Source organism: Salmo salar, chromosome ssa15 (assembly GCF_905237065.1).
Source record: "Salmo salar chromosome ssa15, Ssal_v3.1, whole genome shotgun sequence".
In the NCBI taxonomy this organism is placed as follows: Eukaryota; Metazoa; Chordata; class Actinopteri; order Salmoniformes; family Salmonidae; genus Salmo; species Salmo salar.
This window is the reverse complement of record NC_059456.1, coordinates 37,850,221-37,872,740: the sequence shown is the minus strand read 5'-3', so window position 1 is coordinate 37,872,740 and position 22,520 is coordinate 37,850,221.

Here is a 22,520-nt window from a genome sequence, read left to right as displayed (position 1 = left end):
TTACTGAATTGTACAAATGAGGCATTGATACATTCACTATCGTTTTTACTTAATTCAAATGGTGCTTAAACATTCGGAGCACAGGAGATAATGCAAACTTGCATACATTTTTAATGGACTGACAGCATTTGGATCAGAGGGAATTAATTCATCGCTTTGTCGCAGGCCAATATCTCCTTTTACTCAGCCGTTACAAGGAGTTAGTGACTTTGACGAATGGGGAATGAGAAGGGAGATAGCCTGCATATTTACTGGGAGGCAGGCAGGCAGGAAGAGACAGGCTGGGGATGACACAGACTGCCTGTCACTGTGGTTAGGCGAGAGAATAGACATGGAATCAGTTGGAGAGGAAGCTGTATGCTAGAATGGAGAAAGCTGATAATATGGTGGAGGATTGGAATAATCATTTTCTAAACAGTTTCTCAGCATTGAATCAGATACAGCATTACAGGTGCGTCAATAAACAAATGTTTTTTATTTAACTTCTATTTACAGAATAACATTTAAACTAGGAAAACCAACATTCAAAAAATGCCTCTGAATTCCAGTATTACAGTTTCAGTCTACAGAAGGGGTTATTAACATTTATATTGAAAAACGAAACCTTTTATGAAGCAAATGGCAAATTACATTTGGTTAGGCCTGTCTGCAAAACCCTAGATTATTAGGACGTCATGGAACTCATTTCAGAAAGTCAATATAAATGCTCTGAAGAAAATGTACAAGTTTTGCCATCCCCTAAGCTGTTACCCCACTGGGAGAGTAGTTGAATTCCACATCATCATAGCGAGGTACTATATGTGTCATAAATGATTGAGGTCTTCATTAAATACAGATCTTCTCCTTCATCCATGGGGATGGATGTTCAGTTGTTTCCTGCTTTAGGGAACGCAAGATTCCAACAAACACAACTCAGCAGACAGAGACCCTACACTTCATATCCCTGGTGTGAATTTCGCTCCAGGCGCTCTTCTCACCTCTGCTAAGGATTGATCGACCCTCCTTCAGTCTGTTTACATCCACTTCCCCTCAACACAACTTTCCCTGCCTGTTAGGAAACAATAGGAGGTTTTTACAAAGATTACTTTTGCAAAGATAACTCCCCAGACTATGGTTATGATATCCTGTCATGCTCTTCTCTATTGAACCAAAGCACTTTAGGTGAATCTCATCATTTTAATCGGTTTAATTTTCTTCTTTCCTGTTTGACGCTAGTCTTGTGTGAAGAGGTAAGTGAGCTAAGTGGTTTACGACATCCCTCCCTCCCTCCCCGACATACACATTAAATAGTTATGAGAAGTCTGGGGTGGCTATGGATTGGATTATTTAGCTTTAGGCTTGTGATGTTAGTAGATGACAGTTGAATATCTGTTTGCTGCAGTATTTGCTTCAAACTAATAATGATCCATGTTTATGTTGACACCAATCTTCTTTTTGATTAGTCTTCTTGAATGAGGATCAAATGAAGCATAACTCAATCAATATTAAAAGTGATGCTTAAACTTTGGATCAATCCTCCTGTCATTTACTTTATCTAGATCTATCATTTCTCAAGTTCACAAGGTCATGCCATGCATTGTCCTCATTCAATATAAGTTGTGTGGTACAGTATATTCCTTGATGACTACTGTACCACACTTACGAACAACCTAGTTAATTCTATCTTAGACACATTCAGTTCACTGATTATATGAAATAATGTGATGTTAGTTGAAGTGGCAGGCTCTCATAGTGATTGCTGTATTTTTCATTAGCCCAAAAGACATAGACCTTCAAATATTCCTTGAGGATGGTGACAAGTTATGCCAGGCGTGATGCAGAATTAAGCCAGCGTGAAATCTATCCATCACACAGTGGTGTTTACTATGAAGTGATTCAATCACATAAGAAATTAAGTATAATAAATACATCCTTAATACAGTAAAGGGTCACCTCCAACTTCCTTTAAATGTTGAGAGAAACTGACAGGAGAAAGAGTTCAAATGATTCTATTACATTGAAAGAAAATCCTCCTATTTGTGACAGTGTGACTCCAGATGTAAAATCTGATTGCTTTAGCCCAGTAAGGGTCAAGAGCATTTGGGTTATTGTCATCATGGTGTTCCATGGCTCTAGTTGTGCTGTGGAGGGATTCTGGCAGAGCACAGGGTGAGGGAGAGGAATAATAGCAGCCATGTCACAGGACCTGATAGGCTGTTATTAGCTGCTACAGAGACCTTTAATGCTTTTAATAGATTTCAATAATTATCCTACGACAGCCTAAAATCTCCCTCCAATCCAAATGTCATTGACACAGCAGGTCAAAGAGCAGCCATTTGTGAGCTCATGAGGGGAGAAATCTATATGAAAACGATTTTTGGTTGGCTTTACTGCATTATATGAATATCAAATCATTCTTATTAGCAGGAATATTAATCATAATATTTCCCTAATTTTAACAACTCAGACCTATTTTTCTCTTGTTGAATTCTATTATTCTCTCCAGCCTTCATGTCTAAGTGAGAGGGTATCAGTTCCCTATTGATTCAGTTGTACAAATATACCACTGTCTGAACAGAGTGAACCTTATGTTGGAGGAAGCCTTCATTAAATAAAATAATAATAATGCAACTCCTTTGTAAATGTTGATGAAAATACAAAAGAAGAGCTGTGGCCCTGCCTTGTCTGTGTATCTGAATTCAATAAAGACACTGCTAATTTCCCTCTGGAAATAACACTGCTCAAAGGCTAGAAAATGAAGAAAAAAAACTGTTCTCATTCGCATCTCTGCAAATCCACAAAATTAGGGCTTGTCTTAGTTTCACCCCTCTCTTGTCTTTTCCCCCTAGATCTCCCCAAGGCCAGATGCCAAAGAAGAGAAAACAGAAAAATCACACATTGTCAGAGACACTAGAGAGTGTGTTATTCAGGATGGCTATGAGCAAGAAACTAGATATTGTCATCTTGCACAAGCACATAAATCAGTCTCTCACCAATCATATACGTTGGGCTGTGAAGGGTCAATCAAACAGGAAGCAAACACTTGCGCGTTGCAGAGGGGCTGTAAATGAGCATACGAGAGCTAGAGAGAGAGTAAATCTCAACGACATATCATGTCCTAAGAGTATACAGCCAGAGTGACCAAGGTCAGCCTGACAGCTACTGTAGAGGAAGCACTCTGCTTCCAACCTCCACCTCTGATTTAGACCTGAAGATGGGAACGAGTCTCCATTTTACATGTCATTTCTGCCGGCATCTCCTCTTACTGCCTCAACAATCACCACCACTGTAATGCACACGCTGATGGCGTCTGGAGCAGACCAATGTCTCTCTGTTTGTGTGTGAAGAGACGGTTTCTGTGGAAAATTGGAGGGAAGACACTTACTTTCAAACCTCAGAGTGAGAGGAATTCTGCAACAGAGTGGATTCATAACCCCAAACAACTCTGGGAACTGAAAAGAGAGTACATTATGTTAAATGGCAAGATTTATACAATGCATTTATACTTGTACTTTGGGGAGAAAACTGGCAACCACAACAGAGTGTAAATCTAGATCTAATGAATTGCTTTCATAAAGGACTATTTTCTTCCCAGTTCAGTAATCTCATTGTACTTTATGAAACATTTTCCTCCAGAGATCTGCACAAGGGGAGGTAACCAGGTAATATATATTTTGGTTTCCAGCCGACTGATTTCTAAGTCACTCTTCATTCAGTGGGGAGACAGACTGTAGAAGATAAAGATGCAAGACTGAAGGAAAAGAAAATGAAATGTGCCTAACCCTCTCCCTCCCAAACAACTTTGTCCTTTGAGTATTGACACTGATATCAGTCCAGTGTCTCCAATACAAGAGGATACAAAAGGACTCATCTTCTCAGCCCTGTAATGGATAGAAACATGATATTAACATGGCTCCCTCAATTAGGAAGAGTGCTGGGGCTCCTATGGTGTCTTTAATAACGCACTGCTTAGCAGAGGTAGAAAACAATGTTCCTTTTGCTTCACCACTGCTTAGCAGAGATAGAAAACAATGTTCCTTTTGCTTCACCACTGCTTAGCAGAGATAGAAAACAATGTTCCTTTTGCTTCACCACTGCTTAGCAGAGATAGAAAACAATGTTCCTTTGCTTCTTAGCAGAGATAGAAAACAATGTTCCTTTGCTTCACCACTGCTTAGCAGAGGTAGAAAACAATGTTCCTTTGCTTCTTAGCAGAGATAGTAAACAATGTTCCTTTGCTTCACCACTGCTTAGCAGAGATAGAAAACAATGTTCCTTTGCTTCTTAGCAGAGATAGAAAACAATGTTCCTTTGCTTCACCACTGCTTAGCAGAGATAGAAAACAATGTTCCTTTGCTTCACCACTGCTTAGTAGAGATAGAAAACAATGTTCCTTTGCTTCACCACTGCTTCTAAGATCCTCAATGGGAGATGCTGTGTAAGTTTATATAAAAATGGAATCTCCTTTTCAGCCATGCAGGTATGGAGCCCCACTGAGACCTGTGCCTAGTGAGCCATAATGGCTATGGCCGAGCCATTACATCATTTTTGCTGCTACAGTGACGGACCAGATACACTGAATCAGCATTTCAAGATATTATGCGACTGTAGGTTTCCCAGAGATGTCAACACAGTAAGTATTCGATTAACAATGAGTATGTGTCCTCTGCTTGGTCCTGTAACCTCGCATAGACCTGAAAACATCATTTTGTTTATCCCCTAAAAGTGTCCATCATGACTGTGTGTGAGAGAAGGGGCAGAGTGAGCCTTGGGGCCAATTTGGAGCACGTAAAGCATCTTCATTGAAATGCCTGGTTCTCTTATAAAAGGGGTTCTCTGCTGGAGCCAGTTAAGTGTGACCGGATTTAATCAGAGCTCATGACTCTATCCTAGAGCAACCCGAGTTCCATTAAAACCATTATTTATACCAAATAGGGTCTAAACGTTTCAGCGTTTGCACGTTTCCTCAACATAATCGCAGACTTTAATTAAAAGCTGAGAATCCGCATCAACGAACACACTCTGCTGTTGAAAAGCCATTTACAAAATCCTAATGGAATTCATTATTTTCTCTATTTGCAAACTCCTCGCACAGGAGCTGAGCAACTTAACATGAACAGTTGATCTCCTTCTTGGTCTGTCTGACAGCTGGCTTCTGTCTCCATGTGAGCTGATATAGAAACAGCCTGCGTTGCATACAGGCAGGACCAGTAGCGCAGACAGCCTGGCCCCGTTCTCAAAAAATTTTCCCCCTAGAAATGGGATGGAAGGAAGAAGCCGTCTCAGGAGACTGTCAGGGGCCTGAGTGAGTGTGTTGCGACTTTGTGATTATGTCCTGCATGCTTTCAAATATAGGCTTCCTCAAAGTCAGGGGTTTAAAGAAGATGGTTTATGTTGCTTCATCGCGCCGCTCCAAAACATATCACATGACCCCCTCTCTCACTCGACACAGTATAATATGGGAGTATCTGCGCTCTACATGCTAATGAACAGACATTTGGGAGCCTCTACATGTGAGAGGACAGGGGAAGTGCACAGGAAATTGCATTTGACATCAAGGCGAACATGTCCAATTAGGATATGGCTTTCAAGTGAACCAGAGAACACAGAAAAGAGCATCTCAGATCTCTGCATTAAAGTAATGAACTCCAAAACATTGTGATTGACTCACCAAAGAACTTGACATTATGTATGATTCGGGCCTGTCTAGAATGCTTTCATCCTTAGCACATGGACAGCTCTTGTACCGCTGAGGTTGAATCTCTCCTACAATGAGAGAGGAAGCTGAGAGGGAGAGCCTGTTCAGTGACTCCAGCACTCCGACAATGCACTCTTGCACCTTTCTCATGAATTGCACGCCAATCTCCAAAACCATTTCAACCAGTTGAGTGGTCCCAGGTTATGGCTGCAAAGGTAACTTCAAAGCTGCATCCTGAAGGACTACACTCAAGAATGAGACCACTATTTAGATTGAAGTTGTGTAGATCACACTGATCCCTTTGCATCGCTCCATGATCACGGATTGTGATTGAAGCCCTGGCCTGATGAATCCTGATGAATGACTGTGATTAGTCTAAACTGACAGATTGTGCATAGCCTGCCAATGGCATCAAGACATCATCACAGCGTCTTTAAATCAATGTCAAAATACGGAATAATCTTATTTAAAACACTAATCTCATCTGCCACAGTTTACTGAATGGCATTACTCTTAAGATAAAGTTTTCACAGTGCCTCTCAAGCTTGATTATGTATGCTGTCCCTGTATTTACCCAAGATGGGTATTCTCAGTGGGCGCAGCTATGAATTAAATCATGCACGGAGAGCAATCCACAAATTGTTCATGGTAAAACAGCATTCTCAATAATTAGTGCATTTCTTCCTCTGGAGCGTAGCACCTTTTCTCCAGTCTTCTTTCATGTAGTGGGTAGCCTAAGGTGACAAGCTTGCAAAGAGATGAATTAGTTTGCATGGATCCCAGGGGCAGTACGGCTCCTCTCCTCATCTCTCCATGTGAATGTTACACAAGGCCATCTACAGTCTGCCTGCATTGGCCTTCTCTCAGCTGTTATTTTCAGTCACTTTTATTGATGAGAGATAGGAGAGACACAAAAGTGTGATGGATCTGCAATCAAATAGAGTTGCATAAAGCTTACCTTCTTTTTTTAACTTGTTATTATTTTTACTGCATCAGGATCGCATACACAGAAGTTTCGGCTTAACATGCTTCTTCAGTGCGTGTGGCTTACAATCAGAAACAGCATTTATAGGGAACCCAGGTGAGCATCTGGTGAGCAGCAGGTGCTTCTCATCAGGGTTGTCAGTCATCTGCCAATCAGGGATGTGGCTTCTCTTGTTCACCTGTATACGTGTTACAATCCAAAAGTAATACAGAATTACAGAGTATGGGAGGGGCAGATGGAGAGGGAGAAAAGAGTACCTCGATATAGACATCCTTTCTCTAACTAACGTCAGCAAATGCATTGTAACCGATACCACCAAATTGATTACACAGTGAGATTCATCTGTTGATTTTGTCCCCATATTTGAAAGCGCTATGATTCATTTATTTACTTTCCAGTCCTCCAGTCAGTCTCTCTCTCTCTCTCTCTCTTCTCTCTCTCTCTCTCTCTCTCTCTCTCTCTCTCTCTCCGATGTAATAAGTCTTTTGAATGTTTCCGCAGAGTGCTGCAAAAGCTTGGTTTGTGTTTCTTGGCCAAGGCTGAATAGCATTTACCAGGAATGCTTTATCTTCTGCTGTAATTATAGAACAATGTCATTTTTGTCTAGCATTTGTACATTCAGCATTTTTCAAGCAAGTTGTCGAGACAAAAGAGGTTTTGGACAGCCGGTTCAAAGCTGCTCGGTGAAGGAGGGTGACAGACGAACAAAAAGGGTTTGATGTTATTAGTCTGTGTGATCGGAGAGAAGAACAAGTCTGATTTTCAGGCATAGACAGTTATGTCTGCTTACTGGACCCTCTGGCTCCATCCAAACTCCAGGCCGATCAATACAGCTGGCCACAGAGACACTCTAACTCCATAACACCCTGCAGCTACTAGCCAGGACTTAGCAATGGAAAACGAGAAGGAAAATAGCTTCTGTCTGCTGACTGCAACAATGGAATCTAAATTGGTTTTGTAGAACATGAATGTGTGTCTCCAGATGTCCACCATCATTGGCCAGAGTATATGGGATCTCATTCATGTGTATAACTATAGTGCCTATCCCATAGCTCAAAGTAAGATTGAGTGGTGAAGGAGCCCATGGAGAATGGCTGTGATGTTAATGTGGGGGCCTATTTGAAGCGGAGGCTCCGGGAACTCATCTGGGATCTGTCATCACCATGCTGTTCCTCCGAATTAGTGGGACCACAGAGAGACACGGGGGGAGTCACACTGGGAGAATGATGCAGGTCTGTCAGGGAGGCACACACTCTGTACCCAGCATCAAAAGTGCTCCAGTTTGTTAGCCAGTGCACAATGTGTGTGTGTGTGTGTGTGTGTGTGTGTGTGTGTGTGTGTGTGTGTGTGTGTGTGTGTGTGTGTGTGTGTGTGTGTGTGTGTGTGTGTGTGTGCACGGGCTCGAGTGGATGTGCTAAGTGGAGAAAACCTATTTCTCTAACCTATATCATGTCATTGCTGTTTTTTTCATCAAGTGTTCTTATCTAAATGATCTTAGCATGACCTTTAATTGGCTCATCCAATATATCCCTTTCTCCCCATGGAAATGAATCCAAGATGATTGGTATAACTATTCATGAAAACCTACAGTAGGACATTTAGGTCTAGATCCAACATCATGTTCCATAGATCATTTATACCTACAGCGCCTTCAGAAAGTATTTACACCTGTCACAGGCGTCAGAATGAGCAGACCAAGGTGCAGCGTGGAATATGTTCATCTTGTAGATTTAATGAAAAATGAACACTTTAAAAATTAAACAAAAATGACAGCCGACAGTTCCGTCAGGTACTTACAACTAAACGGAAAACAACTACCCACAAAAAACAAAGGAAAAACAGGCTGCCTAAGTATGGCTTCCAATCAGAGACAACGATAGACACCTGCCTCTGATTGGAAACCATACCCGGCCAAACATGAAAACCAAAACATAGAATGCCCACCCACCTATCACACCCTGGCCTAGCTAAATAGAGAAAACCCAGCTCTCCTAGGTCAGAGCGTGACAACACCCCTTGACTTTTTCTATATTTTGCTGTGCCACAGCCTGAATTTATAATTGATTAAATTAAGATTCTTTTGTCACTGGCCTACACATAATACCCCATAATGTCAAAGTGGAATTATGTTTTTCGAAATTTTTACAAATTAATTACAAATTAAAAGCTGAGTCAATAAGATTTCAACCCCTTTTTAATGGCAAGCCAAACTAAGTTCAAGAGTAAACATTTGCTTAACAAGCCACATAATAAGTTGCATGGACTCACTCTGTGCGCAATAATAGTGTTTAACAGGATTTTTGAATGACTACCTCATCTCTGTACCCCACACATACAATTATCTGTAAGGTCTCTCAGTCGAGCAGTGAATCTCAAACACATATTCGACCACAAAGTGTTTGTATTGGATGTTTTATATGTAGCCCTATATGGTCAACTCTTTTATGATAAGTTGCACTGCATAAAAGCATGACATATCTCATGACAATTACATTTACTGCATCTCAAACACGTGTACCTGTGTCTTCTGAACATGTTCTTCTCTGATCTGCTATACCTCAGAGCAGATATTCGTCTTTTTTGATTCAACACCTTACATCCATGCTGCGGTATTCAGCCCTTCGGTGCATGAAACCACTTCTGTAAGTACGTTTACATGCACACTAATAATTCGATATTAAACTGATTATGGCAGTAGGCAGATTAAGCAATAATCATGTAAAGACCTTAATCTGTTTCTCTTAAATCGGCGTAAGGTCAAAATCGAAGTAAGCATACGCCAATTAAAACACCTGGTTTTCTGAGCAATCTTTCTGAGCAGCTGAATGTACGCATCTTAGAAGTAGTTTTCACATACAAACTTTACATGTCCGAACTCAGAATCAAATATGCTTCCCAAAAATAACATGTTCGCTGTGGTAGAATGTTTATTTTGACTGGCGACTTTCTGCGTTTTTCAGTGGCAGCAGGTAGCCTGATTTCAGATGTCCATGTAAACAGGATTATTAGTGAAATCGTTCTTCTTGCAAATCATGTAAACATTTAAATCAAACTATTATATTAATCTGGTTATCCATAATAATCACATGATTGTGTGCATGTAACCATACTCACTGTGATCATGTGTGAAATGCTTTGATTGGATCCCCTTTCAAAAGTACCAATTCAGTCATCATTCCGTCATCTTTCAGTCATCATTCAGTCATCATTTGGTCATCATTCAGTCATCCTTCATTCATGCCTGAAGTGAAACCTTTTCACATGTTTTCTGTCAAGTCCAGAGCACGTGCTTGAAATGAAAGGCTTATAATGTCTTAAACAGGGACATGCACAGGTGGCAGGAGATGGAGACTGGAGGAGTGTTTGCATGCATCTCACCTCGTATTGGTTGAAGCATTGCTAAAAATCTGAGCAGATTGAGGCAATTGCTCAAAATGCACTTTTAGGTTCTCAAAGCTCTGAAACCAGTTTACGGTGCTAATGACTTCAAGAAAGGTAGCATCAGTCGAAGCAGCGCTGCAAAAATAATTTTCTCGATACAGTACTTTCTCGCTATTCTACAGACGAAAGCTGAAAAGAGAGCTGTCCGCCAATTCTCTGACTCATTCATGTAAAGTCTTGATTTGTCAAGTGTTGATTTATTTGCTGACCAGTAGGTTTACTTGACTATTAGTTCCTGCATACAATATCCTTCAATCAAGGCTATAGTAAGAGAGCAAGTTTGTATATACTCAACACTTAAAATGAATCAGGGGGAATAACAACAACACTACTAATCCAGAAATAAAGTATTGTGTAATTAGTCAGATGCTCAATTAAGTTCTGGGTCCATACCTGCATTAAGTGCCCAATTGTCATACTTACTTAATAATATAAAAGGACTCAAGTAAAAGTGAGTCACCGAGTAAAATACTACTTGAGTAAAAGTCTAAAACTAGTATTTGGTTTGAAATATACTTAAGTATCAAATCAAATCATAGAAATCCTTGCGATTGCTTATATTAAGCAAACCAGACAGAACAATGTTCTTGTTTTTTAATTTATAGATAGCCAGGGGAACTACAACACACAGACATCAGTTACAAACTAAGAATTTGTGTCTAGTGAGTCCGCCAAATCAGAGGCAGTAGGCATAAGAATTGCGTGATTTGGACCATTTTCATGTCCTGCTAAGCATTCAAAATGGAACGAGTACTTTTGGGAGTCAGGGAAAATGTATGGACTAAAAAGTACATAATTGCCTTTAGGAATGTAGTGAAGTAAAAGTTGTCAAAAATATTAATAGTAAAATACAGATACCCCAAAAACGACTTAAGTAGTTCTTTAAAGTATTTCTACTTGAGTACTTTACACCACTGCATACGTTTTAAGAGAAGAGAAGGAAGAACTCTACTCTCTCTCTTTGCAAGTTACAGGCAAGTCTATGGACCAAATGTCCCCCCCATTCCGAAATTTGAATGATGCCAACACCTGCAAAATTGTTTTTTGTGCAAAGCACAGGAACTAATGCTGCTCGTTATCTCATGCATCCCATTGTATCATGACAGATCTACAGTACTATTTATGTTTACATAATCTGTCCACAGAACCTTTACTAACATCCCAGGCCACTACTTCCCCTCTCTAATGAACATCAGACTATCTCTCTAATGAACATTAGACTATCTCTCTAATAAACATTAGACTATCTCTCTAATGAACATCAGACAACAGTGAGCTCCAAAAGTATTGGGATCGTGACCATGTTTTGTTTGTTTTGGCTCTGTACTCCAGCACTTTGGATTTGAAATGATTCAATGACTATGAGGTTAAAGTGCAGACTGTCAGCTTTAATTTGAGAGCATTTTCATCCATATCTGGTGAACCGTTTTAGAAATTATAGCACTTTTTGTACACATTCCCCACATTTTTGGGGACCAAAAGTATTGGGACAAATTCACTTAAACGTGTATTAAAGTAGTCAAACTGTCACGCCCTGACCTGAGAGAGACGGTTTATTTCTCTATTTTGTTAGGTCAGGGTGTGGGGTGGGCATTCTATGTTTTGTATTTCTTTGTTTTGGGCCGAGTATGGTTCCTAATCAGAGGCAGCTGTCTATCGTTGTCTCTGATTAGGAATCATACTTAGGCAGCCTTTTCCCACCTGTGTTTGTGGGTAGTTGTTTTCTGTTTTGTGTTTCTGTACCTGACAGAACTGTGCGCTTTCGTTTCCCTTTGTTATTTTTGTTTGAGTGTTTGTTTGATTTAAATAAATAATCATGAACACCTGCCACGCTGCATCTTGGTCACCTCTCTACGACAATCGTTACAGGACTACCCACCACAACTGATCAAGCAGCGTGCCCGGGAGGAGATGGATTCCTGGTCTCTGGAGGAGTTGGAGAGGATAGATTGGACTTGGGGCCAAGTATTGGAGAGATACAGAAGCCTGCCGGGGAAGCAGGTGAAGGCAGCGAGAGAGGAACTAGCACGGCAAGGACGGAAGCACGAGAGGCAGCCCCCCAATTTTTTTTTTTGGGGGGGGCACACGGGTATATTGGCGGAGTCAGGGTTGAGACCTGAGCCAACTCCCCGTGCTTATCGTGGTGAGCATGTGCCTGCTCCTCGCACTCTCCCTCCAGTGCGCCTCCACAGCCCAGTACGTCCTGTGCCTGCTCCTCGCACTCTCCCTCCAGTGCGCCTCCACAGCCCAGTACGTCCTGTGCCTGCTCCTCGCACTCTCCCTCCAGTGAGTCTATTCAGCCTGGTACGCCCTGTGCCTGCTCCACGTACCAGGCTGTCAGTACGTCTCCTCAGTCTGGTGAGACCCGTTCCGGCGCCACGTAAGAAGCCTCCAGTGATGATCCATGGTCCGAAGCCTCCAGTGATGATCCATGGCATGAAGCCTCCAGTGATGATCCATGGCCCGGAGCCTGTAGGGATGATCCATGGCACGAAGCCTCCAGTGATAATCCATGGCCCGGAGCCTCAAGTGATAATCCATGGCCCGGAGCCTCAAGTGATAATCCATGGCAAGAAGCCTGTAGGGATGATCCATGGCCCGGAGCCTGTAGGGATGATCCATGGCACGAAGCCTCCAGTGATAATCCATGGACCCGGAGCCTGTAGGGATAATCCATGGCAAGAAGCCTGTAGGGATGATCCATGGCCCGGAGCCTGTAGAGATGATCCATGGCACGAAGCCTCCAGTGATAATCCATGGACCCGGAGCCTGTAGGGATAATCCATGGCAAGAAGCCTGTAGGGATGATCCATGGCCCAGAGCCTGTAGAGAAGATCCATGGCACGAAGCCTCCAGTGATAATCCATGGCCCGGAGCCCCGAGTGATGACTCATGGCACAAAGCCTCCAGTGATAATCCATGGCCCAGAGCCTCCAGTGATGATCCATGGCGCGGGGCCTGCAGTGATGATCCATGGCATGGAGCCTGTAGCGACGGCCTACAGTACGGAACCTCCTGAGATGGCCTGCAGCCCAGAACCTCCTGAGATGGCCAGCAGCCCGGAACCTCCTGAGACGGCCTGCAGCCCAGAGTCTTCAGCGGTGGTCGGCAGTTCAGAGCCTCCGGCGATGATCCGCGGTCTGGTTCCTCCGGCGACACAGAAGCGGGGGGGATCAGCGGGCGGAGTGGGGGCTACGCCCCGAACCAGAGCCGCCGCCAAGAATAGATGCCCACCCGGACCCTCCCCTATAGGTTCAGGTTTGCGGCCGGGAGTCCGCACCTTTGGGGGGGTACTGTCACGTCCTGACCTGAGAGAGACGGTTTATTTCTCTATTTTGTTAGGTCAGGGTGTGGGGTGGGCATTCTATGTTTTGTATTTCTTTGTTTTGGGCCGAGTATGGTTCCTAATCAGAGGCAGCTGTCTATTGTTGTCTCTGATTAGGAATCATACTTAGGCAGCCTTTTCCCACCTGTGTTTGTGGGTAGTTGTTTTCTGTTTTGTGTTTCTGTACCTGACAGAACTGTGCGCTTTCGTTTCCCTTTGTTATTTTTGTTCGAGTGTTTGTTTGATTTAAATAAATAATCATGAACACCTGCCACGCTGCATCTTGGTCACCTCTCTACGATGATCGTTACACAAACGTTTAATATTTGGGCCCATTGTCACGACTTCCGCCGAAGTCGGTCCCTCTCCTTGTTCAGGCAGCATTCGGCGGTCGACGTCACCGGCCTTCTAGCCATCGCCGATCCACTTTTCATTTTCCATTTGTTTGTCTTTGTCTTACAGACCTGGTTTCAATCCCCCAATTACTTGTTCATTATTTAACCCTCTGTTCCCCCATGTTTGTTTGTGTAATTGTTTATTGTATTGCGGTCCGTATTGTGTGGCCTTGTATTTACGACGTGTATTGTGATATATTTGGAGTAAAATTGCTTTCTTTACTCTTATCTGCTGTCCTGCGCCTGACTCATCTCACCAGCTACACACAGACGCTTTACACATTCCTAATCACAATGATAATCACAAACTTGTTGGATGCATTTGCTTTGTTTTGGTTGTGTTTCAGATTATTTTGTGCCCAGTAAAAATGAATGGTAAATAATGTATTGTGTCATTTTGGAGTCAATTTTATTGTAAATAAGAATATAATATGTTTCTAAACGCTTCTACTTTAATGTGGATGTTACCATTAGACGTGGATTAATGGGCTGTGGGGTGGAGAGGCTCTGGTGTGCGTGTGGGGTGAGTTGATCAGGAATGGAGGACACTTAGTTTGTGGTAGTGTTATGTCAGATTAGGTTGGGATGTGTGGCGCTAATGAGGAAGTAAGTGAGGTGTTGGGGACCTGCTTACCCTGTGGCATTTCTCCTTAGTGCTGTGGCTGCTTGCAGTAATTACTTCTGACTGAATTGTGTAGCAACTCCTATGACACCACAGCCCCCGTCCGATTCCTGCCACCCGGCGGTGGCACATACAATTATCTCACGCTCTGAGCACTGCCTTCCTTCGCTTGTCAGTCATCACCCAACCAGAGGAAATAAGTTAGAAAAGTAGATAGAACGAAAACAACTCTGATTTGACATGAGGCTGAAGAGATTTTGGTTGGTAAAACACTTAAGTAGTAAATTCAAAGTTTGGTCAAACTTAAAACTCAAGGTCTAGCAAGAGCTGTTGTGCAAGCACCTGTTAAGACTGAGGCACAACACTCTGAGGGAGACTGACTTTTTCACAGTGTCTGTAAAATATAAAAAGCTTGTTTCACAGCCTGTGCTAATAACAGAACATTAATCCTAGCCTGGTTCTAATTTCGATATGGTAGCACAGAATTGCTTGTAAAATGGCCCAAAGAAGCAGGCAAACATACAATAAGTCTGTCTCCTTATGGGCCTGCAGGCTGTAAGCCAGCGATCAGCATTAGCCAGAAGCAGTCTGATTTAGAGCACACACAAACAGGAACCTTGAGAATAAATCACCTGGAGATGCAGCAATGTTGTAATTACAAGGATGCAAAACACTTTTCCACATAATTTTGCACAAGGGCACATTGGGATTTTGCATTAAGTATGTTCCCTGAGCGATTTGCAGGAGGTTGCCCTAAATGAATGAGGACTATCTGTAATAATTGGCTGACAGTGTTTAAGTTTTTTTCTCTCCCTCCTTGCCGAATGGCTTTTTTCCAAGTGGCTTAAGTGTTGGTACTGAGCTGAAGTCTGTCTTCCTCATGCCCTTTTGTTCAGTGGTGTAAAGTACTTAAGTACAACTACTTTAAAGTACTTTTTGGGGGTATCTGTACTATTTCTATTTTTGACAACTTTTACTTTTACTTCACAACATTCCTAAAGACAATTATGTACTTTTTACTCCATACATTTTCCCTGACACCCAAAAGTACTCGTTACATTTTGAATGGTTAGCAGGAGAGGAAAAAGGTCCAATTCACGCACTTATCAAGAGAACTGCTGTAACAAGGGTCGTATAAAGGGGACCAAGGCGCAGCGTGTAGAGTGCTCATACTTTACTTTAATGAAAACACTTAAACAAAAAGACAGCCAACAGTTCCGTCAGGTAACTAACAAAATGGAAAACAACTACCCACACCAACACAGGAAAAACAGGCTGCCTTAGTATGGCTTCCAATCAGAGACAACGATAGACAGCTGCCTCTGATTGGAAACCATACCTGGCCAAAACATAGAAAACAAAAACATAGAATGCCCACCCACCTATCACACCCTGACCCAACTAAACAGAGAAAACACAGCTCTCCTAGGTCAGAACTGCCTACTGCCTCTGATCTGGTGGACTCACTAGACACAAATGCTTCATTTGTAAATGATGTCTGCGAGTTGTAGTGTAAATAAAACAATTAAAAAAATTGTGCCGCCTGGTTTGCTTTCGAAAAGTATTCAGACCTCTTCACTTTTTCCACATTTTGTTACGTTACAGCCAAAAACCAAGCCATGAGGTCGAAGGAATTGTCCATAGAGCTACGACACAGGATTGTGTCGAGGCACAGATCTTGGGAAGGGTACCAAAACATTTCTGCAGCATTGCAGGTCCTCAAGAACACAGTGGCCTCCATCATTCTTATATGGAAGAAGTCTGGAACCACCAAGAGTCTTCCTAGAGCTGGCCACCTGGACAAACTGAGCAATCGGGAGAGAAGGGTCTTGGTCAGGGAGGTGACCAAGAATCCGATGGTCACTCTAACAGAGCTCCAGAGTTCCTCTGTGAGATGGGAGAAAATTCTCTGGTCTCTGGTCTGATGAAACCAAGATTGAACCCTTTGGCCTGAATGCCAAGCATCACGTCTGGAGGAAACCTGGCACCATCCCTACGGTGAAGCATGGTGGTGGCAGCATCATGCTGTGGGGATGTTTCTCAACGGCAGAGACTGGGAGACAAGTCAGGATCGAGGGAAGGATGAACAGCGCTAACTACAGAGAGATCCTCAATGAAAACATGCTCCAGAGAATTCAGGACCTCAGACTGGGGTGAAGGTTCACCTTCCAACAGAACAACGACCCTAAGAACACAGCCAAGACAACGCAAGAGTTACTTTGTGACAAGTCTCTGAATGTTCTAGAGTGACCCAGCTTGAGTCCAGCCTTGAACCCGAGAGACCTGAAAATAGCTGTGCAGCGAAGCTCCCCATCCAACCTGACAGAGCTTGAGAGGATCTGCAGAGAAGAATGGGAGAAACTCCCCAAATACAGATGTGCCAAGCTTATAGCATCATACCCAAGAGGATTCGAGGCTGTAATCGCTGCCAAAAGTGCTTCAACAAAGTACTGAGTAAAGGCTCTGAATACTTATGTAAATGTCATATTTCCAATTTTTTTTTTTATACATTTGCAAACATTTCTAAAAACCTGTTTTTGCTTTGCCATTATCGGGTGTTGTGTGTAGATTAATGAGGATTTATATTTTATTTGATCAATTTTCAAATAAGGCTGTAACGTAACAAAATGTGGAAAAAGTGAAGGAGTCTGAATAATTTTCGAATGCACTGTTAGCAATTTGACAATATATATATACTTTTTTGTTTTGATACTTAAGTATAATTTTGCAATGTCATTTACTTTTGATACTAAAGTATATTTAAAACCAAATACTTTTTGACTTTTACTCAAGCACTACTTTACTGGGTGACTTTCACTTTTACTTTTTCATTTTCTATTAACCCAAAAGAGTCTAAACCATATCTAAGGCGTGAAGGCGGGATTGTACTTAGCTAGATGGAATTGTTTTAAGAAGGTCATACCAAAGATAATTTAGATATTTGAATTTGAAGACCCCTTGAATCCCCCCAAAAATATGCTAAAAACATTTTATGAAAAACTATTTTTGGCCTTAACTGCTATTAGCCCATACAAATGCATTGAATAACAGATTCATATCATGGAACAACATATAGTGCCCCCAAAAAAATAATCTAAAGGAAGTTTGTTCTGAAGTGTCTGTCCTATAGCTGAAAGATATAAGAAAGATCAGGATTTTTGTTTTTATATACATATATTTTAACTCGTATTTAACCCCATATTTTTGGCACTATATACAGTACTTCCATAAATGTTTTCAACTGGTACCGGGGGACCTTCAGAGGAATCTTGTGAGGCCTGTGGGCATCCTAGAGCAAAACATGTGCGTGTTCGTGAGAGTCTCACCTTTCGACAGAGGGGTCATATTAGTGTGTACCCAAACTGTTTGGACGCTAAAGACAATTTTGTGAGAAGACTGATTTTCGGGATGTCTCATGGTCTGACAAACACCGTCCTAGCTCTGTAACCTTTCACCGCAGATGCGGAAGTGGGACATCAGCAGATGCAGTAGATCCAATGCAAACAGATATCTCTAGCTTAAAGTGACAGATTTTTTGGGGGATTGTTTTATTATGCTAATTAGGGGCACAGACATCGACTCTAGGGGATTTAACGTATCTTTACTTTTACTCAAGTATAACAATTGGGTACTTTTTCCACCACTGCTTTTGCTGTTTTGTAGCTTGAAGCAATACCAGTGTTTGAGAGATTAGTGAGCATACTAATGACTTCTCCCTGTTTGGGTATACTGCATGGAAAATATGCTCCTCCATTCCTAGAGCTGGCGTTATGGGCGGGCCTTAGAGGGTCTGGCCCACCCTACCATACCTCCTTGACCATCCAAATAAAATATAGAAATATTGATTATTTATTTGACTGAGATGCTCGCAGACAGAAAGACTCATCAATCTCAGGGAAAGTATCTGAGTGAATGAAACAGTCTCAGTATGTGTAGACCATGTACTGTATCTGATGCTGTTTGGACAAAAAGAGTATGGCATGTCATACTCTTTTTGTCCAGACAGCATTGGATACATTGCCTACATATAATAATACAGAGGGGCGCTGTTTCGCTCATTCGGATGCTTTCTCCGGAGAGATTGTTTCAGCAGAGAGGAAGAGGCAAAGCAAGAGGGCTCCCTCTAGCCAAAATACAGAATAAGCCAAATGCGTTTCTATGGGCTTAATATGCAGACCTAAGCTTGTTGCCTGCTTTACCGTCTTTGGAACAACAACTCCCATTGTTAGGGCGGAGACATGGGCATCCCGTCATATACAGATCTCTGGTTTCAGCCACTTCTGAATTGGAAAGGAGGGTTGGCGGGTGCACAGTGCACTGTTCGGATGACGGCTTCCCCTAAAGTAAATTGATGTTTTGTCAAAATTATATAATTACTCCTGTCTAAACAAAATCATTCAAAATTCTTCCCCAGAGAGCATGAATTAGCCACAGAGGATCATTTGGTTCTTTAAAATGTTTTATTGTGGATTGTTTCAAATCACAAGCGCGTAGACCTGTGCCAATTTGGGCAGCGCGTGTGGCAATAGGCCTAGCTGATTATTGAGTTGTGGCTGTCTGTGAAAAGCATCTAAAATATGTGTGAAGATAATGTGTCTTGATTATAGTTTTAATTTCTTGTCTTGAGACAAGAAGAAGGGGAGGGTGTGTTGCCAAGATATTGGGTGTAACTCTCCAGAATGCATGCACTCACCTCTCCAGAATGCATGCACTCACCTCTCCAGAATGCATGCACTCACCTCTCCAGAATGCGCTCAGCTGTCTCCTGCCAATTCTTACATAATCATTGTTTCATTGTGTGAATTATTTGCCCTTTGATAGTTCATTTTTATAAATTCCCCATTACATATGTAAAAAGTAGTAAAAGTACCCTTAATCCCATATGTGGTTACATTCATTTCTGTTTTAAAATGTAACCTTTATTTAACTAGGCAAGTCATTAACCTGTTAGGGATAAGGGGCAGTATTTACACGGCAGGATAAAAAAACGTACCCGATTTAATCTGGTTATTACTACTGCCCAGAAACTAGAATATGCATATAATTATTGGCTTTGGATAGAAAACACCCTAAAGTTTCTAAAACTGTTTGAATGGTGTCTGTGAGTATAACAGAACTCATATGGCAGGCAAAAACCTGAGAAGATTCCTTACAGGAAGTGGCCTGTCTGACAATTTCTTGGGCTTCTTGTCTCTCTTTATTGAAAACTGAGGATCTTTGCTGTAACGTGACACTTCCTACGGCTCCCATAGGCTCTCAGAACCCGGAAAAAGCTGAATGATGTCTTTGCAGCCCCTGGCTGAAAAACATTAGCGCTTTTGGATAGTGGTCGGTCAGAGTACTATGAGACTGAGGCGCGTGCACGAGGCGACCCCATGTTTTTATTATCTCTGTCTTTGAACGTAAACAGGGTTTCCCGGGTCGGAATATTATCGCTTTTTACGAAAAAAATTGCATAAAAATTGATTTTAAACAGCGGTTGACATGCTTCGAAGTACGGTAATGGAATATTTAGAATTTTTTTGTCACGAAACGCGTCGGGCGCGCCACCCTTCTTTACCCTTTCGGATAGTGTCTTGAACGCACGAACAAAACGCCGCTATTTGGATATAACTATGGATTATTTTCAACCAAACCAACATTTGTTATTGAAGTAGAAGTCCTGGGAGTGCATTCTGACGAAGAACAGCAAAGGTAATAACATTTTTCTTATAGTAAATCTGACTTTGGTGAGGGCTAAACTTGGTGGGTGTCTAAATAGCTAGCCCGTGATGGCTGGGCTATCTACTCAGAATATTGCAAAATGTGCTTTCACCGAAAAGCTATTTTAAAATCGGACATATCGAGTGCATAGAGGAGTTCTGTATCCATAATTCTTAAAATAATTGTTATGTTTTTTGTGAACGTTTATCGTGAGTAATTTAGTAAATTCACCGGAAGTTTGTGGTGGGTATGCTAGTTCTGAACGTCACATGCTAATGTAAAAAGCTGGTTTTTGATATAAATATGAACTTGATTGAACAAAACATGCATGTATTGTATAACATAATGTCCTAGGATTGTCATCTGATGAAGATCATCAAAGGTTAGTGCTGCATTTAGCTGTGGTTTGGGTTTATGTGACATTATATGCTAGCTTAAAAAATGGGTGTCTGATTATTTCTGGCTGGGTACTCTGCTGACATAATCTAATGTTTTGCTTTCGTTGTAAAGCCTTTTTGAAATCGGACAGTGTGGTTAGATTAAGAACAAATTCTTATTTACAATGACAGCCTACACCAGCCAAACCCGGATGACGGTGGGCCAATTGTGCACCGCCCTATGGGACTCCCACTCATATGATACATTATGATACAGCCTGGATTCGAACCAGGGTGTCTGTAGTGATGCCTCTAGCACTGAGATGCAGTGCCTTAGACCGCTGTGATACAGCCTGGAATGGAACCAGGGTGTCTGTAGTGACGCCTCTAGCACTGAGATGCAGTGCCTTAGACCACTGTGATACAGCCTGGAATGGAACCAGAGTGTCTGTAGTGACGCCTCTACCACTGAGATGCAGTGCCTTAGACCACTGTGATACAGCCTGGAATGGAACCAGGGTGTCTGTAGTGACGCCTCTAGCACTGAGATGCAGTGCCTTAGACCACTGTGATACAGTCTGGAATGGAACCAGGGTGTCTGTAGTGACGCCTTTAACACTGAGATGCAGTGTCTTAGACCGCTGCGCCACCCGGGGGCCATGTATTATTTCCAGTCATTTACCGTTCTCATTCTCGGAGTGGAAACGTTGTTTGCAGAGTTCACAACCTGCTACACTTGTGAGAAACAAGTTTTGGTTTATTTCATAACCATCATTTACGAGTTTTGTCAATTTTTTCATTGACTTTTGCTTGGAGGGCTCCATGCAACTAATGAGCATGTGTCTGGTCTCTCTGTACTGATAAAGTTGAGGAAGCGCGCGCCTGAGCACACATAGAAGAACCTGGCCTGCTGCGTGCATATGTAGGAAAGTGCCCATTTGGGGATGTCAGATTTCTGATTGTCTTAACAAAGCACGTCCACCACTAATAAGCTGAGCTTCTCAGTCATTTTTTCTTCATCTCACACAGTATGTCAACAAGGTCAGTTTTTTTTAACATCTGATTGCGAATGATAATAGTTCCTCACAGTATTTCAAAAATCTTTCCAACATTCTCCCGGCCTCGATAATCACCAAGCCTCGGTGTGAACGACCTAAATATCATGATCTGATAATCCCATATATTCAGTGGACACGTCATAAAATACCTGAACCCTTTTCCCTTGTGCAAAAACAGCTGTCTGTCCCAAGCTCACTGGTGTGGGAAACTGAGGGCAGGGAATAGGCTACTTGATACATTGCAAGTTCGCTAGACAGCTTGGGGCCAGACCCAGTTGATTGATTTGATACGTTGCACTTAACTAGCGATAGCTCAAGTCAAGACCGGTAGAAAGGGAGTCAGACAGGTGGAGTAGAGAGATGAATGTGGAGTAGGTTCTTTTCTACTGTTTTTATTTGTGTATTTTACTTAGTTGACAATGGAACTTATAGGCCTACTGCTGTATTAGCCTATAGGCTATCTCTGAGTTCCATGCGCTCATTTCTTTAGCCGCCATTGGATCATAGTGTAACAATGTGTCCATATGACAAAGGCTGCTGCTCTCGTATTAGTTGAATATTAACTTTTACATTTTTATTATTTTTATTTTTACTATGTTTAACCACGTGAAAATGATTTTGAGAAACAAAAACTTTATTATTGAAATGAAACTATTTTCCACAAAAATGCGGATATGAAAATTATAACTGGCACGCAGATCAGTAGAAGTGGTAGGATAAATTGTAAGCTTCTCCAAACTTGAAACTCACGTGCAGCCTATGGTCTTTACTATAACACCGGGCGCATACATAGGAGGTCCCGTGACAAAAAACGTGACCCTCTATGGAAATCAAATGGCTGTCCAACTGATTCATTCTGGTGCCAGCCCTGTCCATCCCATCTATAATGAATCACTTTATGCAAGCTAGTGGGCTAGCGCCTCATACATCATATTAC